This window comes from Passer domesticus, chromosome 18 (genome assembly GCF_036417665.1).
Source record: "Passer domesticus isolate bPasDom1 chromosome 18, bPasDom1.hap1, whole genome shotgun sequence".
Lineage (NCBI taxonomy): Eukaryota > Metazoa > Chordata > Aves > Passeriformes > Passeridae > Passer > Passer domesticus.
In genome coordinates, this window is record NC_087491.1 from 11,369,810 (window position 1) to 11,387,626 (window position 17,817).

Below are 17,817 nucleotides of genomic sequence, written 5' to 3' on the forward strand. Positions count from 1 at the left end.
CTTACAAAGATAAAGCTGAATCCAAAGAAATGTGAGAGACAGAAAAAGGGAGAAGGGGATGTCAAGACTCTGCTCTGTGGGTTCTTCCTGGGGGTTTTATTGGGGTTGCTGTTTGGGAGGTCTGGGGACAGGTCTGCTTGGGATGTGGCCTTTTCAGAAAGGTCCAGTCTGTTGGTGTTGGCTCAGGTCCTTCTCCTCCACTCTAAGTTGAAAGTATCTCCTACTTCATGCAAGAGTTGTGCTAATCTATATCCAGAGAAAAGGGTAACCCCAGGAAATGCTCTCCATGCCATGCAGCATTTTCTGGCAGGCTGTATTTTCCCTTTCTGGGTAGTGGGAGGTGTCCCTGAGCATGGCAGGAGGGAGGGACATGGGTGGTCTTTAAGGTCCCTTCCAACCCAAACCATTCTGACTCTTAATTTCTGTCCCTACTGAAATCCCAAGAGAAGGCTCTGGAGAGATGATCCTTCCTGGGGTTGGGATGGTCACCAGCAGATCTTCACTCTTTCTTTATTTCTATCACACTCTAAAACTGAGTGACATCAAAAGAGGCTGACTCTACAGTGGCTGCAAAAGAACTGGGACAAAATCTTCTCCTGGGGCAATCCTCAAGAGGATTTAAACTGCCATCTTGACACTGAGTTGTTGGAAATTAACTGTTGCTTCCAGGCAAGGGATGATGAATGGTCTGAAATGAAGAGATAAGCCTGCATGTGGATACATTCTCCCAGGCTCTCATGGACCTTCAGTGGTACAAGCAGCTGGAATAATTCCTAAAACAGGGAATATTTGATACTGGGTCAATTCCTATTTTGATATGCTCATGTACATGGAGAATACATGAGAATAATTACTTCAAACCAGTGTAATTAGAAGAAAAACAAGCTCCTTGTGTCTTAGAACAATACAGACACACATATTTGGGAGTCGTAGGGGGTTGTGGGAAACGAAACAAAATATTCCAGGTTTTTTTCTTTTATTTCTGTCATATACCAGAACTTTCTCATTGACAGGGTGAAGTAAAATCTGTTGGATTGAGCCTGTTTACCAGGTCACTGTGGATTATTGTAATATTGGACTACAGTGGAGATGAGATCCATATGTTGCTGTCAGGGACTAGAGTTTATTGTCACACTGGGGATGGCTAATAATAAAAGTTTAGATTTCAGGCAGATTTGAGGAGAATGTGCTTTAACTCCCGTCTGTCTGGTTTGTGGACAAACTCCCGTGTGCCTGGACTTCTTTACAATTTAAAATGTAACTTGTAAATACCAATAGAAGGAGGCTGTGAGCTAAGCTGACAGCAGTTATAGTCTGATTTTAAATTTAAAGATTGACTGCTTTCAGGGAGTAATAAAGATAATAAAGATCAGAGCTGCCCCATCCTGGTGCAGTTGTCTAGGGAAGCACTGACAGGCTTCGGGAGCAGTGCTGTGTCAGGGAGGGCTCAGGAATGTCTCCTCTGACACAGCCATCATCCCTCCTCCATCCCCGTTCCCATCCCTCCTCCATCCCTGCTGCTTCCCTGTGTCCATCCCTGCTCCCATCCCTGCTCCCATCCCTGCTCCATCCCTGCTCCATCCCTGCTCCATCCCTGCTCCCATCCCTGCTCCATCCCTGCTCCATCCCTGCTCCATCCCTCCTCCATCCCTGTTTCCATCCCTGCTCCATCCCTGCTCCATCCCTGCTCCATCCCTGCTCCATCCCTCCTCCATCCCTGCTGCTTCCCTGTGTCCATCCCTGCTCCCATCCCTGCTCCATCCCTGCTCCATCCCTGCTCCATCCCTCCTCCATCCCTGCTCCATCCCTGCTCCATCCCTCCTCCATCCCTGCTCCATCCCTGCTCCATCCCTGCTGCTTCCCTGTGTCCATCCCTGCTCCCATCCCTGCTCCATCCCTGTTTTCATCCCTCCTCCATCCCTGCTCCATCCCTCCTGCCATCCCTGCTCGAATCCATCCTCCCAGCCCTCCTCCCAGCCCTGCCCAGTCTTTGGAGTGGTGTCAGGCCAAGTGCCCCCAGCAGGGATGGTGGATACGGAATGTTTTGGAAGTGATGGGAGATAGTTACTGCATAAATAAAGAGGAAATCTTAAAATTAATCAGAGGTGCAGACAGAGCAGCCCGCGCTCAAACTCTCCCTTCTTACCTCTATGTTTGTTGTTCTGCGCTAATTATGTATGAGACAGAAAGGTGCTGGATGAAGTTTAATTAGGAACGAGCTGCTTTGTCATGTAAACTCCGAGCGCAGTCTGCGAGCCTGGCTCCCCTCCCGGGCCGGTGTGAGCGGGACGGGGCTGGAGCAGATGCCTCTCCTCCAAAACACTGAGCCTCGAGGAAGGGTTTGAATTACAAAGGAAGGGAAGGGGCCGAGCTTCCCAGCCCCCTCCTCCTCTCACAAAGGGCAATAGTCAGTTTACTTTCATAACCCCACTATCAGCTGCAGAGGAAGTCTCTCCGTCCCGGAGTCTGCGAGCGGTTCCAGAGCAGCTGGATCCAAACCGGGCAGAGCCGGCCGGGGGAGGGAGCCGGGGGATGGACTCGCTCTGCTCCCGGAGCAGCTGACTTTCCTGGGAACCTCAGCACTGCTTTTCTGTCCTGATCTTATTCTTCTGTCCTGATCTTATTTCCCTGTCCCGTGGAGGCTTGGGTAAGTGCCTGGTCGTTTTCCACTTACCTTTCTCTTCGGTGGTTCACCAGGATCTGCCCAAGTGCAATGGCACTGCAATGACACAGTGCTCCCTGCGCCTTTGGGAGCTTGCTCTGGAACTGGATGATCCATATTGGAAAAGCTGGACCTTTACAATCATTTGAATTGATATACTGCATTTTCAGAAGGGACAGGGAGCAGATATGGAGCAAACAGACTTCCCAGCCCGTTGTTTCAGCTGGTGGGGAGTGCTGGGGCTACGGCAGCTTGCAGTGTGCTGGATTTCCAAAGGCTGGAGTGCCGGAGCGGAGCTCTGCCAGGCAGCTCGGTGGTGCAGATGTTTGTGCTGTTTCCTGTGGGGGTCGGGCAGCTGTGCCTGGAGCCAACCTCTGTGTTCCATCACTGCCACGGAGCCGTGCGGCGCTGCCTCGGGCATCGCGGGAGAGAGGAGCACGCAGGAGTCACCTGGTGCCAGGGTTTGCTGGGAAGGGCTTTGCTCTGGGTCCTGCTGCTCCTGCAGAAGGGATTCGGTGCATTGGGAGCACGGACACCAGGCGAGCAATTCCCTCCCATCCATGGGGAGCTGAGGGGCCAGGCAGAATGCAGAGATTTTTCCCAAGCCGTTGTAAAAGATCTGTGTGATTGTAAAGAAAGAAGTGGCCGTGCCTGGGGGTCTGCAGGCGGTCTCAGAGGGTGTGGGTGGCTGGATTTGTGGTAGGAGCAGACAGAGAACTTGAAAGGGAGATGGACTAAAACTTACGTAATGCGTGAAACCGAACGTCCTTTCCTGCTGTCAACCTGAGAAGACTAACCCTGAAACGATTTTTAAAGCTGTCTTTGTTAGTCATCCTTTATGCAATTTGTTTCTTTATCATGTTTCATTTTGAGTACAAGGAGACAGGCTGGTTCCACTCCCCTCTCCACTCCTCCTCCATTGTTAGTCTCTCCCAGCTTCCTGTACGATTGTCCAGCTCTGCTCTTTGCAGAGCCCAGCGGAAAAGGATATGGTTGAAAAGAAAGAAAGTATTTCAAATTAAAATCTGGCAAGGGCTTGTGTCCTCATTAGGCTTCAGACACATTTCTTCCCTCCCATCTCCTTTTTCCCCAAAGTTGCAGGGTGGTCAGTATCACAGTACCTTAAACAGCAGTGGAATCCCTCTTAGCCCTCACAGCCGTGCACTGGCCAATAAATGCAGCAAATAATAATCCCAGCCAAGCTTAAAAACAAAGCATATTTATAACAATATGAGCAGCCTGGTCTAGTGAAAGGTTCCCTGCCTGTGACAAGGGTTTGAAACAACATGAACTTTAAGGTCCCTTCCAACCCAAAGTGTTCTGGGATTCTGTGATACCTGCACTAGGAACACCTACATATAACGACAGCAGGGAATGCTTGCTTTAAGCCTCATTCAGATTTGGGAGCTGCTCACAGCTGATGAGTTGTCCCAGCAGTGACACTGAGCATCTACCCCAGGCAGGACCAGGGACTGTGGCTCAGAGCATGGCTGTAAGGAAAGGAGTGTGCAGGGAGGGAGGAAAGGTCATGGCCCCATCTCTCTTGGTCCTCATTAAGCTGTAGCCTAATGAGCAAGTGGTAATTAATGGTTGTGTTAATGCTCAGAGGTAAGCTGATAGGACTCTCCTTGCTTCCTCTTGATTCCCAGCCATGACTTCAGGACTGATGGAGCAGGGCTGGGTGTGGATGATCTTTGGAGAGGCCCAGCCAGCAGCACGTGTGACCTTGCAGGATGTTTGCACCTCCTGGCACCATCCTCCTTCCCACTGCACAGCAATTAGTGGGAGGTGTCCCTGGGCAGGACTGGAGCTCAGAGAAGAGAGCTGCTGTGGGGCTTGAGAAGACAACAGAGCCTCTGGTGAGGCTGAGCCACCTCCTGTGGCCTTGGAGTGCCAGTGTTGGCACAGGGAGATGGGAGACAAAGGGGAGCCCCTGTTCCTCAGGAGAGCCTCTGTTCCCTGCAGTGACCCCAGTGCGTGGAGCTCCACCTCCCTGAGCCTCAGCCCGTGCCTGCTGCTGTCCCAGCCCACACCAGGCTGCCCTGGAGTGCACCGGGGAAGCTGGGAAGATCGTGAGTGGGATGAGAAAGCACTCAGTAATTCCCTGAGTTTCCTTCTGCTCAAAGTGGCAGAAATAACACCTTTCTTATGTAAAAGGCTCCCTCAGCTCCACTGGGTATTGTGCAGAAACACCCCCCTGCTTTGCTTCTCTTTGACTTGCACCGTTTCAGAGACCTGCAATTTGATGACAGATTTAATAAGATACAATTGTCACTTGTGTTGAGAGGAGACATTCACAGAACTTGGAGTTGTATCACCTGGGATACCATCATGTAAAGGCACTGCTCTGTTCAGTCACAATTTTAGGTGCTGCAGACCCAGATTTTAAGACTTGTTAAAACCCAGACTTCAATACTTCTAAAGACTGGTCCAGTAGACTTTGATGGCTGAAAACTTTTTCCAATAGAGTCTCCCTTCTCCCAGCACTGGTTCCTCTTCACCATATAGGAAATTTCTGTCTTTTTTCAAACAGGCACCATTTGCTTCCTGTCATCCCCTCCACCGTGGTAACACCAGCAGCCAGGAGTGGGGAGGGCAGAGTGGCCCCAGTTCCACTGGGACCTTGCTGGTGGCACTGGAGGTGCTCTGTGTTGTGCTGGGGCTGTGGCACTGAGAGGTGACACCTCTGCCCTGCTGCCATGGGAGGGTCTCACCCTCCATTTCCCAGAAAGAGCAGGATGCAAATTGAGCTGCTGCCATGGATTTACAGCAAAGACAATAAAAACAAGAATCAGACTGGTAAAATGATTAAAAGGCTTCACAAAAGCCTCTAAGCAGTTTGTCATATCCTGCAAGGTGATTGCCCAGGACACCTGCAGCACAAGCCAGCCCTTTGCAGCATGCCCCCTCGGCCAGGACATCAATAAAAATGAGGATTTATGAGCTCTGTCATGGGCAGCAAGCAAAGCATTGGGCAACAAATTAATCGCTGATTGCAGAGCAGTGCTGACTGGGAGCTTTCTGCTCTCTCTTGGCATCATTGCAAGGTTGTTTGTTAAAAAAAAATTAGTTTGATAAAGAGACCCTTGACTCCCAGTGTGTTCCTCTGTTACCTGCTCACCCAACATAAGGCACTGTGAGCCCAAAAGTGCTTTTCACTGTTCAAGTGTTCCAGCTTTTAGTCATCAGAATATGACAGCACTCACAGTTCTGTGTGCTTGTCTGTTCCTTCCTATCCAGTCATTTTGGGATTGCAGAATTCCAGTTTGGGCTGGGAGGAGCTGGGTGCTGCTGGCCTGCTGGAAGCACTTGGGTGCCAGAGCTGTGTGTTCCTGCTGAGCTGCTTCCCTTTCCTACCACAGAGGTTCTGCTCATTGTTCTCTAATTTCAGCAGGCAGGAAAAAGCCCACATTTGAGTTCTGTTGCCTGCCCTGTCCCCACAGCTGGTGCCACCATTGTCCCCAGGTTCCTACCCAGACCAACTCCCTTTGTTCTCCACCGGGCAGCTCTGCGAGGTGATTGTTTCCACAGTAATTTTATTTCTCCCTGCCTGAGACCAGACCATCATTTCCCAGTGACTCATGTCACCTGTTGATGGCCTTTTCCTGTCCCTCACACAGAGGCAGTGCAGGGTGGGATGGAGCTGGTGCTCCTCAGGGTAGGGAATGCTCCCCCTTCCAGCAGCCTGGGAGAGCTGGGACAGCCAGCAGCTCCTCAGGCAGTGAGGGACACACGTCGGGCTGGGGAGAGGGAGCTCTGTGGGGACAGCATCATGTGTGGGGATGTTGTGCCAGGCTTGGACCAGCTGATCCCATCCAGCCCGATTTGCCCACGGCTGGTTTAGCCCGGGAGCCCCGGGCTGCTGGGAGCAGATGCTGAGCAGACCCATCACATCTCAAGGCATTGCCTCAGAAGGGCTCCACAGGACGAGCTGCCAGCAGCTCTGGTTGAGCTGCAGGCTCGGTTTGGTTCATCAATCTTGGCTCTCACTTTTTTCTTCCCTTTCTGTTTCCTTTTTTAAGCGTGCTCTTACATCAGAGCCGGGCTCTGTTGCCCATCTTCGATGCTGGAGGGTGACATCTCCTGTGCTCCTGCTCGTGCTAACAGCAGTTGTCAGGCTCTGCACAGGGAGCAGGGCATTCTCCAGCTCAGATGGAGAAATTTCATCGCCTAGGTTTCAAGAAAAATAAACTGTGGCTGGACTTAAAACCTTGCGGTGAGGACTAATGGAGAGAGGCCTCTATGAGCATTGAGAATATTTGTAGCTAAGCAACCGACATCAGCAAGAAGAATAAATCCAAAGTTTCAGGGCCCTGCCTGCCTGCCTTCGAGGGTCAGGAGCTGTGTTCTCCCTCTGTTAACAAGATTGCCTTCCTGCTGAGGTGTTGGAGCTTATTCTGGGATGCTGAGCAGAGAACAGGAGGGAAAGGACAGAGGAGAATCTTGCCAAAGGCCTCAAAGCCAGCCAGGCCTCCCAGCAGCTCACAGGAAAAGGCTCTTGGAACAGCAACATCTAACACATATAGATAATATTCTCTAATTGCTCTTGTATAAGTCCTCCTAGCATCAAAGAGTGACTCGTTATCAGGAAGTGTAGTCACAGGATAAGGAGTAATTGGCTCAAAGTGAAAGCAGAAACAGCAGAAATTTCTCCCTGTGAGGGTGGGCAGGCCCTGGCACAGGATGCCCAGAGCAGCTGTGAGTGCCCCTGGATCTCTGGAAGTGTCCAAGGCCAGGTTGGGGCACCCTGGGATAGTGGAAGGTGTGGATTGAGCTTTAATGTCCCTCCCAACCCAAACCATTCTGGATTGTCTGATTTTAGGCTCTCTAGCAGGCAGCAGCTCCAGACCATATTCCATCCCACAGCTGCAGAGCTGAGTGACTGGATGACTGCAGCAGTTTTTGTTTGAAATGGTGAATCTCTGTGGCTTTGCTCACTTTCTATATTTGCACAGTTCCTGTTGCTTGGGGCACCCATCCCATTGCTACAATTGCAGCACAGATCCAAGGCCTATTAGATAATTGAGCTTTATTTTCTACAACGATATTATGCAGTGTTCTTCACTGGGTTGCACCAGAAAACCTAGAAGCAAGATATTTTACTTTAAAATATATTTTATTTATAAAAAGACAATTTCCCAGAAATGCCAATGGGAATGGCAACAAATCAAATCCCAGGAATAATTTCTCAATGGAACTTAAAAAAAAAAATCTTACAACCTCAGGGTATTTTCCATCTCTGTTTCTTCCTCCTGCTTTGTCAGGAGCTGGTTGGAAAAGATGCTCCAGTCCCTACCCTGACCTGGCAGCCTCATGGATCAGTAGGAGCCCTGTGAGTGCCCTCTGTGCCATGGGAAGATGCCCTAAAAGTGCTTTGGAACCAAACTCTTGGAGCCCTGAGCCCCCTCTGCACAGCTGCACCAATCCAGGCCAGAGTTATTCCCTGATCAAGGACCCCAGAGACCTCTTGGCTCACACAGACACTAAAGTTGGTGTTAATTAGAAACCTGGGTATTAAGGCCAGATCTGCCAGTATTCCTATGGAACTGTAGTGCTGAACCAGGTTTATTGTTTTGATGAGAGGAATGAGGTGTAACACAGGATAACTCCCATGGTGTTGGAGTTCCCAGCCCTGTCCCAGTACCACTCTCAGGCTGGAATTGTTTCCTCAGCAGGCCTGTCCACATGGTTCACCCCTTCATGTGACACTTCCTCCACTTTTCTGCCTGGAAATCTTCCTGCAGCACTGAGCATTTCAGTGGGGTTTAAAGTGGTATTAATTTGTGTGTGTGGGCAGTTGATCTCTGTTCAGAGCATCCTGCCACAGACCACGACAGGCACGAGACTTTCGGCGTTTTCCCTTTTCTCTCCCGACGCAGCTGCAGCCTGGCTGCTGCCTGAGCTCCTCAGCTGTGAAAAGCACCCAGGCATCTGAAAGCAGGGGGTGTTTCTGTCCAGCAGCACCAGTGCCCAGCTGGGTGGGCATCCCTTTAGTGCCAGGCCCACAGCTGGGCTCTGACAGGCGCCTCAAGAAGGCAGGTACACCCTGAACGGCTCTTGGGGACAGCAGGAGGCCAGCACGACACTGAAGGGTTTTTAATGATGGCATTCAGTCAGGAAGGAATTTATTTTTCTTATTAGGGAAACTATCAGTTTTGGAAGTGTTGCAGACACATTTTGGAAGCGGCACCAACTATTTAAAAAGTTAAAAACCGCATTGGCAGGTGGGAGGGAGATGTTCTGGAAAGAGAAGATACAGCCTGGCTTAAGAGAAACCCGATGTATTCCGAGAGATCCAAGCTTTTCCGTTTGATCATTTTTCTCTTCCCACCCACCTTGGACCAGCTCCCACCCCTCCACATGCAGGATCTGAACCATTCCAGCCAGTTCCTGAGCCGTTCCCAGCTCCCAGTCCGTGCAGACCAAGGCTCAGCTCCCTGAGGCACTGATGGAGTTTGTGAAATGCTTCACAAATACAGGACAAGCTCTTGGAAAACAAACATTCTGCAGGAGCTGCAGGAGGGCACCCCAGGAGAGGTGGGGGAGCAGGGACCCCAGCGTGGTGCCAAGGCCAGCTCCTGCCTCCCCTCCCTGCTGCCTCTGGATTGCCTCTGGGGAAGGGAATGCACCCAGGGGATGGGGAACCAGACTGAGGACACTGACCACAACTTAAAATCATGTTCGGAGTAATTGTTCCAACTTTCTTACTCCATCTCTGGAGCTTCCCCCCCTTGTCTGGTGGTATTTTATTCAGTTGGCTTCTCTCAGGTTTTTGTCCTGGGGGGCTCCAGGCTGGTTTCTCTCTCTGAACATGACAATTTGTTCTTCAGTGCTTCTTTTAGGGTGTTTATCTCTTTTTAGATCCTATAAGTGCCTCTTTTTCCCAGTTACTTTTCCTCCCACAAATCACAGCCTCTTGTATTCAGTTTAATTTTTACATTTAATGAAACTGCCCTGAAATTAAGTGTTCTCTAACAAATCCCTGATCAGGGTGTCTCACAACAAAACGTACTTGGATTTTATTATTATTATTATTATTACTAATGCAAAGTAATGACATGCTTGAATCCTTATCAAATGTAATTCAGGGGGATTAATCATTTCAGTTGAAAGAAGTTTGCTTCATCATTTACTGAACTCATCTGCTCAGTGTCCTGCTCCTGTTTATTTAGATTTATTATTATTTACTGGTTTTTTTAGGTCTTGAGATCAAATTGTTGATCACAGTGCTCTGAGGTTTGGGTTTCTGCTTCACTGGGCAAACAGCAATCAGCTAAATACAGGAAAACAAGCTAAATATAGAGAAAACTGAATGAGAATATCACATTTTTGATGTCTGTGATGTCAAGCTTGACAAACCCACTAAGCACCTCGCTGAGAAAAGCAAAGCGAGCCTCAAAAACCTCAGAACTTGCCGAGATTTTCTCATTGAGAAAAAATTTTGCGTCTTCAACTTGAACTACAGAGATGAATCAGCCAGAGCTGGCACATTTCTGGCTGGACTGAGCTCCAAGCAGTTCCTGCAGTGCCCTCTCCCAGCCCCTCGGGGCCCTGGGCGTGGAGGAGCCCCAGGCCTGGCTGCAGGCTGAGGCAGCAGCTGGAGCAGATGTTGGCCACCTGGGCTCCAGCAACCAGGCTTCCCAAAGCTGGGACAGCTTCAGCTCCCACAGCAATGCTTTAGACACAGAACCACTGTCCAAACTAGGTCAGCTGGATGTCAGAAATGTGTGTTTGCTGATCTCCAGCTCCAGGGCAGTTGTGCCTGGGCAGGCGGCAGCTGCACCATGGAGGGATGGGGCTCCCCTGCTGCTCTCAGTGCTGAGCTGATGGAGATGTCTTTCTGGAAACCAGAAACCAGTGCAGAGGTTAAAAGGAGCCATTGTTTGGTATGTAGGGGCTTTGCAGACAAAATTGCACATCTCTGGCAAAGGACATCCCCAGCAGATGCAGGGAGCTGGGTGGGTGTTTAATTGTTTGATGCAGGGGGTGGGAGCAGGGCTGACAGAGCTGACCAGCCACAAATCTGTGTGAAGAGCACTGGGAAAGGGCAGAGAGACAAACAGTGCTGAAACAAGGCACAGGAAAATGTAGAGCATTCCAGAGGGGCCTGGGCCCTGGCTCTTGCAGCAGCAGACAGGACAAGTCCCAGCACTCAGCACCCCCTGTCCTGCCTGTGTGCTGCTCCCTCAGCCCTGCCTGAGCAGTGATCCCCCCAGGAAAGCCCTGTCCTGCCCATCCTGGCTCAGCAGCCAGGGGACAGGAATGTCCCTGCTGTCCTGGTGGATCCAGTGCCACAGAGAGGACTCTCCAGCCCTTCCCACTGAGCAGGGGTGCTGCCAGGGGGACACAGCCTCCCACGGGGACAGGAGCAGGGCAGCTGGGTCTGGGGAGGTTCTGAGGCAACAGAGGAGTTGCTTCAGCTGGAAGGAGGAGGATGGAGGGTTTGGGCTTGTTTGTTTGCATGTGGCCAGCCCAACGTGGCCAGCCAGGCGTTCCTTTCTTCTCACCAAACGTTCCTTTCTTCTCACCATCCTTCAGCTCCTCTTTGATCTGAGCTGCACTTTTTCCTGGAGGACTTCCAGCATTCTCATGTAGCTATGAAGCTCCTTTTTTCCTCCCTATTCAGGCCACATCCCTCAAATTTAGGAAAGATGCTGAAGTGGTGACGTGGGACTGTGGTGTGTAAAGTCATTTCTGGAGAAACATGTTTGACTTCTTCAGATGTTCCTGATCTCTCCTCCCAGAGCAAGCACAGCACAGGCAACAGCAGCACAGGCTCCCCCAGTCACCTCGGAGTTTGCCTAATGCAATGTGCAAAATCAGCCCCATAAAAGGTTCAAGCTGTGCTTTGGTACAGATGTCCAACAAATTGAGAACTTTTGGCGACCCTCATTTCTAGACTGACGTGTCAGACAGATGCACATGCCAGAAGCACACTGGGAAGCAAAGACTGTGTTGGGAAGGATGCCAGGAGCCAAGATGCATTTGCAGAGCTTGGGAGCAGCAGCTTGGCCATCTCTGGCCCAGGCAGGAGGATGGTGGAGAGAACCCCTGGGGAGCTGCTGGGTAATGATGTTGCTTTTAAAAAAGACAACAAAAAAGGTGCTGCACCCTGTTCCTGCTAGGGAGGCTTGGAGACAGGAGAGAAAAGGCTTCTTTCTCTAGAGGTGAACAGTCACTTCTTCCTGCAGTAGAAGAAGCCTGACACTAGATAAGTAGCTGTGAGAAGATTCATAAAAAAACTAATTTATAATTTGCCAGAATATAATCCTATTTGATCAGTGTTATTCAGTTCCTCTTTCTTTTAAAATTCAGTGCACTTAACTGTTCTACGAGGGTTTATGAATGTTTAAAAATTGCTTTGTGGTCCCTAAAGTAATTTGACAAGTCTGACAGCTATTGATTAAAAACCTGAAATTATTCAGACTGTAGGATGACTTGAGGGATTAGATAGAAAGTTTTTTCAAATGTGAAAGGAAATAAGATGTTGGAAAGTAAATATGTTCTTGAATATTTTTGAAAAATCCATTACAACTGTGAAATTAAATTGAAATGAGATACTTCGTGTGGAGATGAAGGAACTAAATGCTGGCTTTACTATTTAGGCATGGGGTAGAACTCCCCATCCCAGGCTCAACAAATGCTTCCCTGCAAGTTGCTGGTCCCTGGCACAGGGCACTGAGGGAGCCCTTGGGGAGCTCCTGCACCTGCCCAGGCTGGCCAGGGCCCAGCTCCTTCCATCCCCCTGCTCCTGCTGGGGCTGATGGAGCAGGGCTCTCTGTCCCGAGTCAACTGATGATCCATAACCAAACCTGTCCAGGTCTGACAAAATAACCCCCCCAGCCTGCTGCCAGCTGGTTGGCAATAAGGAAAAATCCAGTTCTGAGTGTGCTGTGGGAGAATCCTCCTTCCCTGGCTGGGGAATGGGCTGCAGGGCACAGAACCCTGTGCCCCCTGCCCCACACACAGGAGCTGGGCTGTTCCATCCCAAGGGGAAAGTCTGGCTGCTCACTCCCAGCACTGGGGGCAGGATCAGGGCAGGATCAGGTCCCTGAGCCCAGGGGCTGGTGCAGAGTGTGTGGGCAGCTCTGCAGACTGGTTCTGCCAAGGGGGTGCTCCACAAACATCTGATTCTGCTTTTGATGGTGCTGTCACTGCTGGTGTTTAATCAGGTAATGGATGGCTCTTGGTATTGGTTAAATTCTGGAGCGATTCCATGCATGGAGAAAATCAAGTGTTTGTTATGGAGATAATCAAGTGGTTTTTCCGATGATGCAGTTCCCTGCACTGAGCAGCAGTTGTGGATGTGGAGGTGCTCAGCAAGCAGATGATAGAGGGCTTGCTTGGCCTGGTACCTCAGGGCACCACACAGCCCTTTCTCATCCCCAGTAATTCCCAGTTTGACTGGGATCAAAAGCCTTGGTGAGGGGAGTCTGCCAGGCAGGAGTGGAGCTGGCACCAGGTGTCAGCAGGCTGGGCATGGCATTTTAAACCCTTGTGCTATTTATGGCCCTCAGTTATGTCTCAGTGACAATATTAAACTTTAAAAGATGAGTGGAAGGAAAGGAGACCTTCAAATTTAGTTCCTGCCAGGAAATAATACTCAGCACCACATAGCTGTCATTCTGCAGCAGACAGGGATTATCCATAAACCCTGTACCTCCAAAGTGAAGGAGAGTAATAAAGCTGACCCCAGGCGCCCTTTGAACTTGGCTACCTCTGATTAATTAAGTTTTTCCTTCCTTGAGCCTGATTTAGTACTTATGCTCAGAATGAAGGATTTAAGTTAAGGAACTGTTGAGAAATTGAAGGACAGCTCTCATCCCCTCTTCCCCATCTCATCCCCTTCCCTATCACATGCACACACATGTGGGTAGCAAAGGGCTTGATGTGGCTGCTGAAAATCAGGCTCTGAGGGCATTCCTGTCCCAGAATTCTTGTCATTCCTCCTGCAGTTGCACCACTTTGCTGTGGATTTTTATTCCTGCCAAGCTTGAAATGTCAGCAGGGCATGGCAAACATCAGCTAATTCTGGCTGCAGGTCTCAGGGCAGTGGAAGGTGTAACACTGATCCTGCATTTATATGGAAAGTAGGAAGGTGTCTGTGCAGCTCTGGAGTATCCTCCTTTCATTCATTTAATGACAGAGCTTCCTGGGACACTTAAAATCCCTCTGTGGCAGGGCTGAGGCTCAGCACAGCCACACACTCCACGTTCAGAGAGCTCCTCTGCTTCCCACAGAAGCCTGGCACAGCGTGGCTCATGATGAGAAGTGCAAATATGAGGCAGAATGCCCAATTTTGTGTTTGCTGCTTTGGTACTTGGTGACCACATGGAATTCTTTTGGTTTAGAAGGAGTTTGCTCCTACCAACTAAATGGATCTTCCCGTGTGCTGGGAAGTCAGTCAGCCCTGCCTTCCTGTGGAATTGCTGTATCCCTTAATTAGACTTCCTTAACTCGCTTTTTTTGGAGGAGAAACAATTGTTTAGAGTAATGAAAGAGTCTGTTTTGATTGAAAGATGTACAATAATCTGCCCTGAATCTGCTCTGCTGCATTGTACCAAACTCACTTATTTTCTCTATATTTGTTCATAGTCAAAGCATAAATAATTCAGCATTTTGTCTCTCCCTGTGAATGTGAGAAGCATGCTTGCTGATTCCAGATCAGATGGAGCAGCGATGTTTATTACTCTGATGTTGGGGAATGATTGTTGCATATTTAATATCCCCATAAATAAAGCTCCTGTAGCTGTGCTCCCACTCGTGCCATCGGCGTGAGGCTCTCTCCTCTGCAGCCCTCAGAGCTGTGCTGGGATGGGAGCAGAGGCTCTGCCTGCCCACTGTGACACAGGGCATGAGTGACAACAGCGTGCCCAGCCTGGCTGGCATCCAGCAGGCCACAGCTCTGCCAGCCCCACCTGCTCCAAAGTCATTTATCTCACCCAGAAATGCTCAGAGACTTGCGCCGTGTGACAAAGCAAATAGCAGAAGTAAAACAAACCTCATTAAAATAAAGTGGCTGGATGATAAGGGGAATGGTTAACATACCTTTAACAGCAGTATTTCTTTTCTTCATTTTATCTCACTAATGCCTTTAAAAACTGCCTGAAAGTATTTTATAGTAATTACTAAAGGAACTGGTGTTTTTAGCAGTCTGATTTTAGTGGCTTTTTTTCAAAGCGTGTTGAGGACACCAGGCAGTGAGTGAGGATCTGGGCCATGTCTATGGTCTCTATTTATAATTAAAATTCCATTCCAAGTGTGGCACAGGTATTGCAGCATCCTGCAGTCCTGGGCTGGGTGTTCTGCCATCCATAGCAGCCTTGCAGGTCTTTGTTCCAGCACCTTGCTGAACTCCAGCTGGTCACCCAGCACCGTTTTCCATTTTCTCCTCTAAAATTCCCTCCATGGAGAGAAATTCTTGTACATTTTACTGAAGGCACTTGCCAGAATAAAGGGAGTGAGGCATTGCTTGGCAGTGGTGAAAAGCAAGGGAGAGAGCGAGCTTTGTCCACGAGCCATTTGCAAGCCAAGGCTGTCCCGCTGGGTCACATTCCTGTTCTCTCAGCCTTGGCATGGATCACTTCTTTTTAATGGAGTCCAGTGTTCCCAGTGTTTCCAAACTTGTTTTCGTGTTTGCAGCAAGCTGGGATCATCTCTGAGAAACAGTTTGTGTGGATGTGATTGAGGGCAGGAACGTCACTGTGCTGGAAGCAGGGACCCTGCAGGGCCCTCCGGCCTCTGGGAGCCAAGGGATGGACTTGGCTCTTCCTTGGAAGGCTGAGGGCTCTGAGAGGACCCCTCGGGTGTCACAAGGTGGATTGGGAGGGGACTCTCCCCTCTGTCCCCATGGACCATGACTGCTCTGCCCCACGGATGTGCTCCAGAGCAGCCTCCTCTCCTCCACGGTGCAGGCCCTGCAGCAGCACCAAGTCTGCAGTGTGAAACCTGCCCCTTGGCCCTGCTGATGTGGTCCCTGCCCCAATTCAGTGTCCTCAGGTGACAGAACCGTGCAGAGGGGACAATCTCCCATCCAGCCCCAGGAGCAGCTCTGCTGGAGCTGCCAGTGCTGGCCACTGTCAAACAGATGTGGATCAGAACTGCTCCAAACCCTGCCTTTACTGGCACACAGCCATTTTGCTTGTTCAGTATTCTAAAAGCACACTTAATAACTATTTTTGTCTCTATTCTCATTTCTCACGTACATATAAAGGTTCAGTTGATGCTTAGCTTGACAAGCCAGGCTGCAGTTTGGATGCCAAAAATCTCCAAACTGTCATGGAGGGAGACAAGGATAAAGGAAAAAACAACTTAGATAAAAGGGCTGTGGACTCAGAAATGCTGCATGTGGCACACTTCCCGATCCTCAGAGAGACTTATTAATTCACATTGTGGAAGTGTTTATGGTGCACAACTCAAGTGGCTTCCTGGCTCCACTTGGGATCTCACTGCATTTAGGAAGGAGTTGTTTTCACACTTCTACAGGCAAAGGAATTCAAAAGTTGTTTTGTTTCCTAAAGTGTAGAAAGTAATAAAGTGTTTAAGGGATGGAATAAGGGAAGCCACATGTCAAAGGCAGGCCAAGACTGTACTCAGGAACTGCATATCAGCCTAATGCAGGGAGGTTTTTATTGCCTTCTCCAAGCCACAATGTTCAGACTTGGGTATAATATTCAGGTCTTTGCTGCATCCTTGCAGCTCCCAGAACTGAAACTGATTTTTGCCCAGTGATTGGGCTAACACATTCCTTCAACTCCAATCACTTAAAAGCTAAGGAAAAAAAAATCCATAAGCTAAAAATCTTAAGTTATTATCATTTGTAGCATGGATGTGAGTGTTGCAGGCACTTAACAGACAAGGCACTTGGCAGCTTTTCCCAAATTCTCTGTATTCTGTGTGGCAGCTGCTGGTGCATCTGGGTTTTGCAAGAGCTGTAGGTTGGAGAGCACAGAGCATTTAACCCATCCCTCTTCCCAGGGAAGATTCCTGCTTTTTCCTCACATCAGCCCGCCAGATCCTCATCACTTGTGCTTTTCTCAAGTGTCCAAGGAAATGAAATCACGGAACATTTTTCTCACTTGGCAGTTGTTTTAATCTCTCAGCAGTGTGCCCTGTGGCAGGCGTGTCCCTGTGCCACTGTGAGCGCAGCAGTCTGAGCTGTGCCCTGTGAGTGAGGCAGGACTGGAGGCTGTGCAGTGCTCGGTCCCAGCCGTGTCGGTCACTCCCAGGAGCTGGCTCTGTCCCTGGCATGGACAGGCTGGTGCTTTCCTGGGCACAGCCAGCCTGGCAGGGCAGGCACAGCTCCAGAGTCAATCACAGAACGTGTGCCCAGCTCCAGGAGCCCACTGCCAGTCCCCTGTGTGGCTCTGTGTGTGTCTGGGCTCTGCAGCTGGCAGCCTTGGCCTGGGCTGGGGGATGGAGCTGCAAACACAGCAGGGCAGAGCAGGGACACCGGGCTGGTAGAAGGAAATGCAGCTTTGTGCCTCAGGCTTGGGACCAAATGGGCAGGGAAGGGCAGACCTGCTGCTGGGGAGCACCACAGGAGTGGCACTGGGTGAGGTCCCCCCTGGCAGCCCCACGTGGCCTCTGGCTGGGGCACAGTGAGGGTACCCCACTCTTCTGGGGTACAGCCCGGGGCAGGGACACCTGTCTGTGGGGCAGTGACAGCTCCTGGCTGGGGAGGTGGCACAGATCTTGCTGAAATGAGCTCCCCTTCCACCTGAATTGTTTCAGAGCTTCAGGTGCATCCCTGGCGTTCAGCTGTGCCTGTGTCCTCCCAGCTGAATCCTGCTCTGCCTCCCACCCTGTGACAGGGACATCAGGACATGGCTGGGGGTCCTGTCCTGGAGAGGAGTGTACAATCCAGGGCCACACAGAATGTCCTTTTCAAGCAGCTCCAGTTGGTTCGTGGAGCCATTTTAGGCTTTAATGCTGCTGGTGCAGGATGGTGACACCAGAGGCTCAGGGCTGCTGTTTGTGATGGAGCAGGGAGCAGCTGGGGCTGCTCAGACCAGGGTGGACTTTGCTTTTTCACTGTGTTTAGAGCACAGTTGCTCTTTTGGAAACTCACCCAGTGCTTTCAGTTTGGAATGGAAGATAAAGCAGCCAGGCCCTCTCCTGGAGCCAGGCAGGACAGGAGGAGCAGCCCCTGTCAC

At 50.2% G+C, this 17,817-nt stretch overlaps 1 protein-coding gene across 8 annotated transcripts in view; it reads left to right on the forward strand.

Moving 5' to 3' along the window:
- DAB2IP (DAB2 interacting protein) overlaps window positions 1-17,817 on the forward strand; it is a 159,903-nt gene that overhangs the window by 90,435 nt on the left and 51,651 nt on the right. Inside the window, exon 1 of one of the 8 annotated variants that reach the window (XM_064394037.1) lies at window positions 2,508-2,647. The exons of the other annotated variants lie outside the window; for them this stretch is intronic. The gene's annotated coding sequence lies outside the window, so the exon portion shown is untranslated. Of the gene's footprint in view, window positions 1-2,507; window positions 2,648-17,817 lie in introns of those variants that run through there. 8 annotated transcript variants of the gene reach the window in all.